Raw genomic sequence first — 11,083 nt, 5'->3', positions numbered from 1 at the left:
CCACATGTGGCCCTCTAGGTCCTCAAGGGCCACATGTGGCCTCGAGGCTGCCGATTCCCCACTCCTGGTAGACAATGGGACTTAGATTTAAAAGAGATCTGAAAGATCATTTGGTGCATGCCCCTCGTTCTATAAATGAAGGGGAAAAAGATGCCTAAAGAAGTTAAGTGACTTGACCAAAGTCACACAAAAGGTAAGTAACAGAGATAAGAACCGAACATAGGTAATCTAACTCCAGATACTGGGCTCTTTCCACTACATCATATTTCTGAAGTGATCTTAACCTTGTTTTTACATATAAAGACACCTAAAATTGAAATTGCTTGCCTATGGTCTCAGATTAAGTTCATTTTTAGATTAGCTACCTCCTTGAGTACAGAAGTCCATGAGAAAATAGGGCAAAAAGAACAACTAAGTTTTAAGGGAGGAAGCAAGAGCCAGAAAATGAGGTGTGACCTACTTGGGAAGAGCAAAAACTATAGTGACACCATTATAATTGGGCAGGGGAGCTCTAGGCAAAATGAAGACACCAAAGATGGGAGAGAGAAAATGAAAGGGCACTGAAAACAAATTTTGCTGCCTTAGTCTTTTACTCAAAAGGTCACAAATGAGGATAATAATAGCCTCTACCTCCCAAGGTTGTTGTGATGATCAAATGAGGTAACATATGTAAAGCACTTTGCAAATCATATAAAAGCTCTGTATAAATGCTAGCTATCATTTTTATTACACTTAATGAAGAGATACAAAATATTATCTACAAACATCCCAACACCATACACTTCTAATCACACCTTACAGGCTCGTACATTACCCTCTAAGGGCCAACCTTGCAATCACCTTCCAATTAGGTATTTCCTTAAGGTTCATATTAGAAATACAGGTCCATTGGACTCTTAACTGACCATTATGAATCTGAAGCATTGAATTCCAACCTTGGCACCATGTTTTAAGAGGGACATTGACAAACTAAAGTATTTATAGAGGATGCCAACTAGTTTAATACAAGATCTAGAAATTATGTTATATAAGCAATGGCTAGGAGCTTTTCTTAAGCCAAGAAAAAAAGGCAAATTTTGATAACCATCCTCAAATCTCTGAGCTATCAGGTAGAAAGGAGATTAGCCTTATTCTTTTATCTCTTCAGGTCAAAAGTATGACCAGTGGATGGAAGTTTTAGGAAGGTAGATTTTGTATCAATATAAGGAAGAATATTCTAAAAGTTAGAGCTGTCTGAAAATGAAATGGAGTCTCTTGAGAAGTGATGAGTTTCCTGCTACTAGAAGTATTTGAAGAGAGGTTGGATTACCAGTTCTCAGGGATGTTGCAAAGAAAACTGCTGAATTGGGTTATACGTTGGATTAAACGACCTCCAAGATGCTTTTCAACTTTAAAGCTTTATGATCCTATATAGGTAATTAATGGGGTGGGATCTAGCTACCACTAGCTTTCAGAATAAAATGCAAATTCCTTAGTCTAGCATTTGCTATCTTCACAACTGTGACTGAATGGTAGGGCCTAAAAAAAGTAGTCAATTTATAAGAGTGAGGAAGCCATAGGAGGAGAGCATAAGACTTGGAATCAGAGGACTCCAGGTTTCAAATCCAAGTGCTATTGCTACCAGTGTAGCCTTTGGAAAATCTCTTTACCTTTCTGAGACTCAGTTCCTTACACGTAACATGAAGTGGTTGTACTAGAAAACTGGTAAGGGGTCATTTAGCGCTAAATCATGATGGCCTCTGATTCTATACAAAGTTTCTCTTTACAAAGCCAGAACCTGCAAGTTTTTAGTTAAAAGATTGGAATTCAAATTATGACTATGCCACTGCTTCTACTACATAGACATATGAGTCATGTCACATCATCACAGGGTCTCAATTTTCTTGTTTGCATTAGGACTAAATGAATTCTAAGGTCCTTTCCAGCTCTAATACTGATCTCAAAAAAATCTAAAAAAATAAAATAAAAATCTTCCAGGTTCCTTCAAACTCCCAATCCTCTGATCCCAAGTTCCAACCCAACTGCTTATATGTCAATAAAACAGTTACCCTGGGGGGGACATTAGACTAGTGGGTTTGAGGGATTCGTTGGGACCTTTCACTTGGTTGGATGGAAAGCACCTTCCATTCCAAAGATCTATCACAAGAGGCCAATGTATGCACCTTCTGGGTGTAATGACATCAAAGAGAGAAGCCAAGTTTTAGGGCTAGCAGTTCTTGATTACTCAAGGGCTGATGATCCAATCTGTGGATTATATCAGCCTTTTGGCTTTTTGGTTTTTTCCTGATTTTACTGCTCATTAGCACATAACCCTCTTGGACCAGGAAGACAAAAGGAGCTTAAACTCAAAGCTGGCCCTGTAGCTTCTTTAGAGAAGCTCTGGTTAAAAAAAAAAAATTAAGGTGGAGGAGGAGTTTGTAATTAATGGGGGAAATGAGGTTTAGGGATTATCTGGATTCCACTCAGCAGCCCTTTACAATCTCCCTCTTTTGCTGGCCCCTTCCCCCCAGGATCCTGGATAAGCAACAGTTGACTCCATCAGCCTTCTCAGGGAAAAATATAATTTTACAATAATGACCAGAGCCAGCTCATCTGGAGGGATTTCTCCTTACCCTACAGGAATTCTTAATACACCCTTTCAAGGGGATTTGAGGAGATGGAGTTTCATTCCTCCTTCTTCTCCTCCATTTCCCTCTTCCTAATAAAATTCACTAGGCACTTGATCCTCAAAGCATTGAAACCTGGGTCACCATTTCCACACAGTGTCAGTTGGCAGGGGGTCCTTCTTACATGGAACATCAGATAGCCTTCTCAGCCAGGGAAAGGCAAATCTTTTAATCCCTAAAAGGGGGAGATTTTGGCCTGTTACATAGCACTTTCTGGGGCTTAGAGAGCTGCTACTTTTTAAGTGACATTTAGTTATTTGTTTCCTTTTTTTTATTTCTAACTTGCAGGGTAGACTCAGGATGGTTTGGAATTCCTAAATAACTTCTTTGACCCTTCATCCTCAGTATCTCAGGGGCAATGAAGAAAGAGAATCAGAAGGACTCTTAAAATTATCAAAATTTCAAAGCCCGGCAGCTAAGGGGGTCTGAATCGAACAGGGAGGTTCAGTCTATTGATCACCTCCCTCTCCCCCGCAAGACTTGTAGTAGAAATGCCATCCTCCTGAAGGTAAAGAGGTTTTATAGTTACCTTGAATAAAGTCCCTGGTACCTAGAATCTCCAGGATCTCGTCTCCTCCACATGTTGAAGTTCTCACTGTCTTTGGGATACCATTTAAAATTTCTGAGATAAGTCAGGGAGTCAGGGAACACTATAGCGATTAGGATCATGGTTTTAGGACTACAAGAGATTGTAGAGGCCCACTAGCCCAACGCCCTCATTTTATAGATGACCAAAAAGGGGCTCAGAAAGGCTTGCCTGAGTTCACATAGGTAGTGAGTAATCAAGTCAGGGCTTGACTCCAAATAAGGTGCTATTTCCACTGTACCACAGTTGCACAGGGTGAAATAGCAACTCATATTTCTGTGTCACCTTAAGGCACACAAAATATTTTCCCCGTGACAACACTGTGAGGTACAGCAGGTACTGTAAATATTATCCATCCCCACTTTTAACTGACTTGTCCAGAGTCACATGTCAAGTAGGTGACTGAGAAGGAATCAAACTCAGGTCTTCTTGTCTCTCAAGCTCAATGCTCTATCCATTACACCATAATATGCTTTCTCCAAAGTTACCAAGATCTTATAATTGCCAGATCCAATAATCTTTTCTCAATCCTCATCTTTTTTGTTTGCTTGTTTAACTTCTGCAGCATTTTACACTATTGAGCAGTCCCTCCTCTTCAAGATTTTCATGACATTGGTCTCTCTTGGTTCTCTTCTGGACTCTCAATTTTGCTTGATCACCATGGAGGTACTCCAAGACTTTGTCCTCCCTTTAATATTTTCTCAGTCACTGACTTCCAAAGTAATCTTAGTAAAATTATTAGACCTCTCAGACCTCAACTTTTCTTACCTATAAAATGAAGAAGACATGTTTGAAATAAATTTTATTGACATCTTTTCTTTATATTGACCTACATTTCACAGGTTATCACTTCCCTATACCCTTGCCCCAAGAGATGACCCTTATAACAAAAAGGGAGATTTAAAAAAATCAGGATAATTAATGAACATATTTTAAGTTTGACATAATAACATAGTGTGCAACACCCATAGTTCCTCTCTGCAAAGATGTAGAGAGAGGTGCTGTCTCTCTTCTTTGAGGACAAGTATGGTCATTATAATTTTGTAGCATTCTGTTTCAATTGTTTTATTGTTATTTACATTGATATAGTCAATTTGTATTCTCCCACCTCCACCCGAGCTCTGTTCACTTCATTTGGCATCATCAGTTCATATAAGTCTTGCCATGCTCCTCTGATTTTCTCATAGTCATCATTTCTTATTCCACAGTAATATTACATTATATGCATGCATCACAACTTGTTTACCATTCCCCAATTGATAAGCATAAATTTTGTTTCCAGTTCTTGGCTGCTTCAAAAAAATGTAACTATATTTTAGCATCTATGGCCTTTCTTTTTGTCATTGACCTCCTTGGGGTATATATCTTGCAGTGCAATCTCTGAACAAATAATTCACAAAGAACTCTGATATAAAACATAATGGGATAAGTGCAGAGAAGAGATCTGGACAAAGTGCTATGAGAAATCAATTTCAACTAGGGTACCAGAGAAGGCTTCACGAAGCTGGGCCTTAAAGGAAGCAAATGATTTCAACAGGAAGAGATGCAGAGCAAGTATGCACCAGGTATAGGGAATAACTAGAAGAGTAAAGGACAGGATGAGGGAACATCTGGGAATATTCTTAGGCTAAGGAGGCTGTATTTTATACTGTTGACAATGAGAAACCATTTTTAATTTGGACTAAGAGAGTACTATGATCATCCCCTTGTCTTAGAAATATTTATTTTGGGGTAAGAAGAACGGCCTCTTCTAAAATTCTATTCTGATACACTATAATGGAATAGAAGGAACCCTCCATTATCAAAAGCTATGGTGGCAGAATGCAAGAAATATCAGGTCTTACCAACCTGGAGATATAGCTAAAAGTGGACCTGACAACCAGACTATCTAAACTGATAGAGTTACAGCAAGAAGGACAAGGTGGGTGAGAGGAGGGGCACTAAGGGATGAATTTTTCTTATCCTAATAGTCTTCTAAGGAAGACAGAGATTGTCATTTGCATCAGTTTGAAAGTATCAGTAAGATCACAATTCCTCAAAGCATTCAAGCAGAGGATGGATTTGAAAAAGGAAATACTAGAGGCAGGAGGATCAGCTCTCTAGCTATTACAATAGGCCGCTAAGAGATCATTCACATATACCCTCCCCTATCCCACCCCCCAGCCTTATAGAGTAAGCTAGGTAGGCCTAAATGGTAGTAGAAGTTAGAATTAGATGCCTAAAGTACAGAGTTCACAGATGTCTCTATAGCTCTCCCAACATTCCACCACCTCAGCCATGGTCCTCTGGGTGGTTTGTGTGCCTGGCCAGAGCCCAAGGAAGACCACCAAAAGAAGGTCAGTTTCTGATTAACTTTTCAGAGGAGCTTCTGGAATGTGTTTCCTCCTCAGAGTCCTGGGTGGAATTCCCTAGTTCCCCAAAGTGGGGCTATGCTACTTAGAAGGATAGCCACAAACAGGGCTGCCCTTTAACAAAATCAAATGAAATGAAATTTATTTCTGATGATTTTCCAACTTCTCTTTCTGCTCCTATCTTCCTTCGTTGGTGCCCTCTCCCCAGAGGCCCAGAGGCCTCATACTGTCCTTGGCTACTCAGACTTCCTAGCACAGTGCCTCATATTGCATCTCTTTCTGCCCTCCCAATCTCAAAGAACTCTATGCTCCATCACTATCATTCAATAGCATTCAACAAACATTAAGTGCCTGCTATGTGCAGAGCACAGTCCTTGATACTGGGAGATAAAAAAAAGTGTATATTATAGTCTCTGACCTCCAGAACTTAAAATCTATTTGAGGAGATAAGACACAGACACATAAATATAATACATATATTTAAAACAAACACTTCAATTACATTTTATTCTTTCTACTATTGCCTATATAAAGTCAGTCATAATGTTTGGTAAATTTTTTATTCACAATCTCCTCCCTCATACCCATCTTCTTTCTTTGCATTGCCCCTACAACTGCCCTAATTCAGGTCCTCATTACCTCATACCAAAAAAAATGCAGTTGCCTATTGGTTCATCTCCCTACCTCCCCTTACTTGGCCAATCCAGGTGCATTCATTTCCCTAAAAGAATTTCTTTGATGGTGTCACTACCCTGCTCAAAACTTTCTTGTGCTATAAGAAATGATGACCAGGCAGACTTCAGAAAAATCTGGAAAGACTTGCATGGACTGATGCTGAGTGAAGTGAGCAGAACCAGGAGAATGTTGTGCACAGTAACAGCCACATTGTGACTAATATTGATAGATTTAACCCTTCTCAGCAATACAAAGATCTAAGACATCTCCAAAGGCCTCATGATGGAAAATGCTATCTACATCCAAAGAAAGAACTATGGAGTTTGAATGCAGATTTTTTTTCTTCTGTTTTGCTTTGTTTTCTCTTTCTTGTGGTTCCTCCTATTGGTTCTAATTCTTCCTTACAACATCACTAATGTGAAAATATGCTTAGTAGGAATATATATGTATAGCCTATATCAGATTGCATACCATCTTGGGGAGGGAGGCGGGGAGGGAGTGGAGAAAAATTTTAAATTCAAAAGCTTATGGAAATGATTGTTGATAAATCAAAATAAATTAATAAAAAAATTAAAAAACCTTCAATGTCTTCCAATCACCTATGGAATAGAAGTCCTATTTAGACCTCAAATTCAAAGTCCTCTGCCCTCTGATCCAAGCCTATTTTTCTAGCCTTATTCCATACTAATTCCTTTCATACAGAGAGGCAATGAAACATGGTAGATAGCTAGCCAAGGAGACCTGGGTTCAAGGCCTACCTCCAACACATAGAGGCAGTATGACACTGGGCAAGTCACTTAACCTCTACCCTCCTCTACTTCCCAGTGCTCTACCAGAGATGTCAAACATGTGGCATGTGGCCCACAATACTCCTGAGTGTGGCCTAAGCTAGTTTAAAATGTAATTGGGAAACATTTAACAAAATAAATAAAAAGACAAGAAAACATAGATAATACTACATTTTAAAACTAAGTCAATATACAGCCGAGGGGATCCTTCTGTAGCTGACCACCCCATTTCTTTTTCAGTTTGATATCACCTCTCCAGGTAGTTCTCTAAGACTTTAAGATGCTGTGAATTTCCCATAGCCATGAAACCACATGTCCAGCTCCTAACCCCTTTCTTTCACATACCCAATGTTCCAGCCAAACTACTGCTTATTGATCCTCCAAGTGTCCTTTTATTCTCCACCCTTTGTTCATACCATTTCCTCTACCTAGAATGTTCTTCCTTATCCACCTCTCCCAATTTCCAGCTCAAGAAAATATTACCTATTCTTCTAGGTCAAGATCAAAATCCACCTCCTGCATGAAGTCTTCCCTGATTCCCCTAGACAAGAATGAACTTTTTCTCCATTTAATAACTTTATCCATCCCCTATGTCACTGAGCATAATTATTTGGTTTTGTTTTTTAGTGCCTGCTGGATTGTATATTTCTTGGTGGAGTTTCTGTCTCTGATTCTACCTCCCTGCCTTGTACAGAGTGGGCACTCAGTAAATATCCTTTGACTGAGTGGAAATTCTGTGAAGAAATAGGAAAAGTACTCTTGCTACTTACTACCCATGTTGACTTAAGCAAGTTACCCCCTTCTGGGTCACATTTTCTTGCTCTATAAAATGATGGGGTTGGAGTATATGGTCTTTCAACTCTAAAATCCTATGAATGAATTTATTTGGGAGGTAAGAGAGAAGAGATGTTGGACATTAATATTTCATTAACTCTCAGTGAGGAAAGTTCTTCCAACAATATAGTAGAACCACTCTGCAATTTAGTCTTAGAGCAGGGTTCTGAAACTGGGTCCACAGAGGCCTCCAAAATGCCTTGTGTAGATTTCAAGGGGTCTGTGAACTTAAATAGGAAAAATAATTATATCTTGATTTCAATGTAATTAGTTTCTTTTATAATACTATGTATTTAATTTTATTCACTTCTTCTTAGAAGGGGTACATCAGCTTCACTAGACTTCCAGAGGGGTCTATGGAACAAAAAAGGTTAAGAGCCCCTGTCTTAGTTGTCTGGGACATTGAGAGGTTAAAATACTTGCCCAGGCTCACATAGCCAGTATGCTGCAGAAATAAGACTTGGACCCAGCACTCCAAGACTGGTTCTCATAACTACTCCACACTACATCTCATGAATGTGTAGTAAATTAAAAAATGAAAACAACAACAAACCCCCAAAATTCACCTCTCTTTTAATAGGCATCAGCCATAGGGCCCCAGTTGGATAAGGGAAAGGGAATCTCCTCTGAGTGCAAAGAAGCAAGTTCGTTTTTAATCCTGTTCTGTTATTGCTAGATAGTACTACCTGTTCTGAATGCACTCATCAGGCAGTTAAGTCATGACTAGCTTTTTCCGCCCAAAAGGTAGCAGTAGGAATTCTATGCCGATTTCTTTTTCCTAACAGGTTTAGCATACAGAGGCCCAGATCTTTCTATTTGTAAAGGCGAGTGCTGAGTACATTTCTGGACCATGTGAGCCTGAAAGGTTCCCTCACCAATCAGAAAGAAAAGAGGGAATTCAACAGCTGTGGTGACAGATGTTGGCGACAGTGATTATTCCATTCTTGTTTGCATTCAGATTTCTCAGTCATTCTCATTTTTTTTTTGAAGACAGTCTTGTTTGATGCCTGGTTTCCCCTGGACTTGGTGGTGAACATGAGCAGCACCCCCCACCCCCCCTCCAGTTTTTTTTCCCAACTCTGTCCATACCCTTATCACATACACCCTCCTAGTTCCCACATCCCTTCTCACTATGTTTCAGGCATTCATGGGGTCCGGGAGGGAAAACTCCATGTTTATTTTGGGGAGGGGAGACACTCTAGGCTCAGTTATATTTAAGACCAGTTTATTTCAGAGATGAGCAAACTTCTGACTGCTAGAGACTTCCATAGAATACCAAAAAGGGGTGTCTTTGTTCCTTGTAAACAGAGTATTTACTTTGATCTGGTAAAATGAATTAATGAAAGGAAATGACACCTTCAATTTCACTGGGGGTAAGTGGAGGAGGGAGGTGGGAGAGTTTTGTTTTGTTTTGTTTTGTTTTGTTTTCAAGGCAGGGCAGGAAAGTAGGGGGAGGGAGACCCTGGTAGGGTTTTCTAAAGTCGAGCCCTCTAGGAAACAGACAGATCTTTTCTCGGATTAAAAGTCGCCTCATAATACTGTAAGGTCCATGTATATGCAAGCAGTTCAGAGTTATTACAGGCCTAAAATAGGAAACCATTCACTTGATCTTTTGGTTCAATCCTATTAGGGCCCCCCTGGAGTTCGAGATAGATACCAGCCTGTCATGTCCCTGTTGCTGTGACGACCCTGTCTTTATAGAACAAGAAAGAGAAATGATAGTGATTGGCAGACCTTGCTTGCCCTAGTATGTAACACAAAGGGAGACAAAATGAAGAGGAAGTCAGACTCTTCTTATAGGTCTGATGCTTCTTAACCCTACACCACCTTCCACCTGGTCAATGTCACCCCCCCCCCCCCCCCCGGACCTCAAAGCTTCCAAAGCAAGGAAGGGAGCTAAATGTTTCGCCTCTAAATATGAAGAGCAAAAGTGCCTTCTCTCCTCCATGGTCATTAATTATTTTTGTTTAAATTGATTAGAAGGCAACAACAGCTTCTTTGATCGACTTCATCTAGAGAGAAAATAGAGGCAGTAGTGGAGGGAAAGGGGGAGGGGGCCCAGATAAAAGGAGTACCCAGAAAAGGCATGAGTCTGAAGCTGACTGTGTATTGTATGTGAAGCCACTGTTTGCCCGATGTGGAAGGAGAAAAAAAATAAAGGCAAGAATCTGATAAATCCTACCATATGGTGCCAGACTATAACTCCCTGGCTATAAATAATGGCCTCCTTTTGGGGGCTTTCTCTTCCCGTTTCTGCGATTTCTGCTAAAGTGGCTGGAACCGATTTCCAGAGACTGCTGTGAAAAGTGCAAAATTAGTTTGTTTTCATTTCCTTTCTTCTTCACTATCTACGAAGGGGTAAAAAAGAAACCAGGAGGACACTGGGAACAGGGAAGCAATGGAGAAGGGCAGAGGACAAGGAAATTCTGCCAAAATATGAAGAAAGTCCTTAGTTTAAACTGCAAAGATTCTGAAATTAAGCTTAAAGAAAGTGTAGAATTGGCCTTAGCACCTTAAATGGCAATGATTAGATTAGGCACCTGTCAGATTAGAGTGAGGTTGAAAAAAGGATATCCCTCCTGTCTTCCACATGTCCCATGTCCATAGGCTCCAAAGATGTAATTGTCATTGGCCAGACCAGGCTGCAGCTTGGACTCCAGGCACATTAGTTGTTATTTACAAAACAAAAAAACAGAGATCCAAAGTCAAACCCTTCAAGAAAGGAAGGAAAACTATACTCCCTTTCTTAATTTCAAATAAGGTAACATACTGAGGATCGAGCCCTGCGTCTGCACTAGGCATTACATTTGGCATGTGTTGTCTCACATTCATAAAACCGATTGATTTAAAAATACTTTGCCGAGAAGATCTTCCAAGAGGAAATTAATACAATTTGGTTTAAAACTTGCTCTCCATCTGCTAAACAAGCCAATCTCAATCAATCCTAGTTAACAACCTCACCCAAAAGAAATCAGAGCAGATATTTTCCTCAAACTCCAAGTTGTCAAGATATTTAAAATGGTAAAGGCTTAAATATTATTTCCAGGAAAATAGAAGTGTTTGTGCTGAAGAAAGAAAGAGAGAGAGAGAGAGAGAGAGAGAGAGAGAGAGAGAAGAAAAGAAGAAGAAGAAGAAGAAGAAGAAGAAGAAGAAGAAGAAGAAGAAGAAGAAGAAGAAGAAGAA

The sequence above is a fragment of the Vombatus ursinus genome, unplaced genomic scaffold, assembly GCF_900497805.2.
Source record: "Vombatus ursinus unplaced genomic scaffold, bare-nosed wombat genome assembly UNPS02010548.1, whole genome shotgun sequence".
NCBI lineage: Eukaryota > Metazoa > Chordata > Mammalia > Diprotodontia > Vombatidae > Vombatus > Vombatus ursinus.
This window is presented reverse-complemented; position numbering follows the sequence as displayed.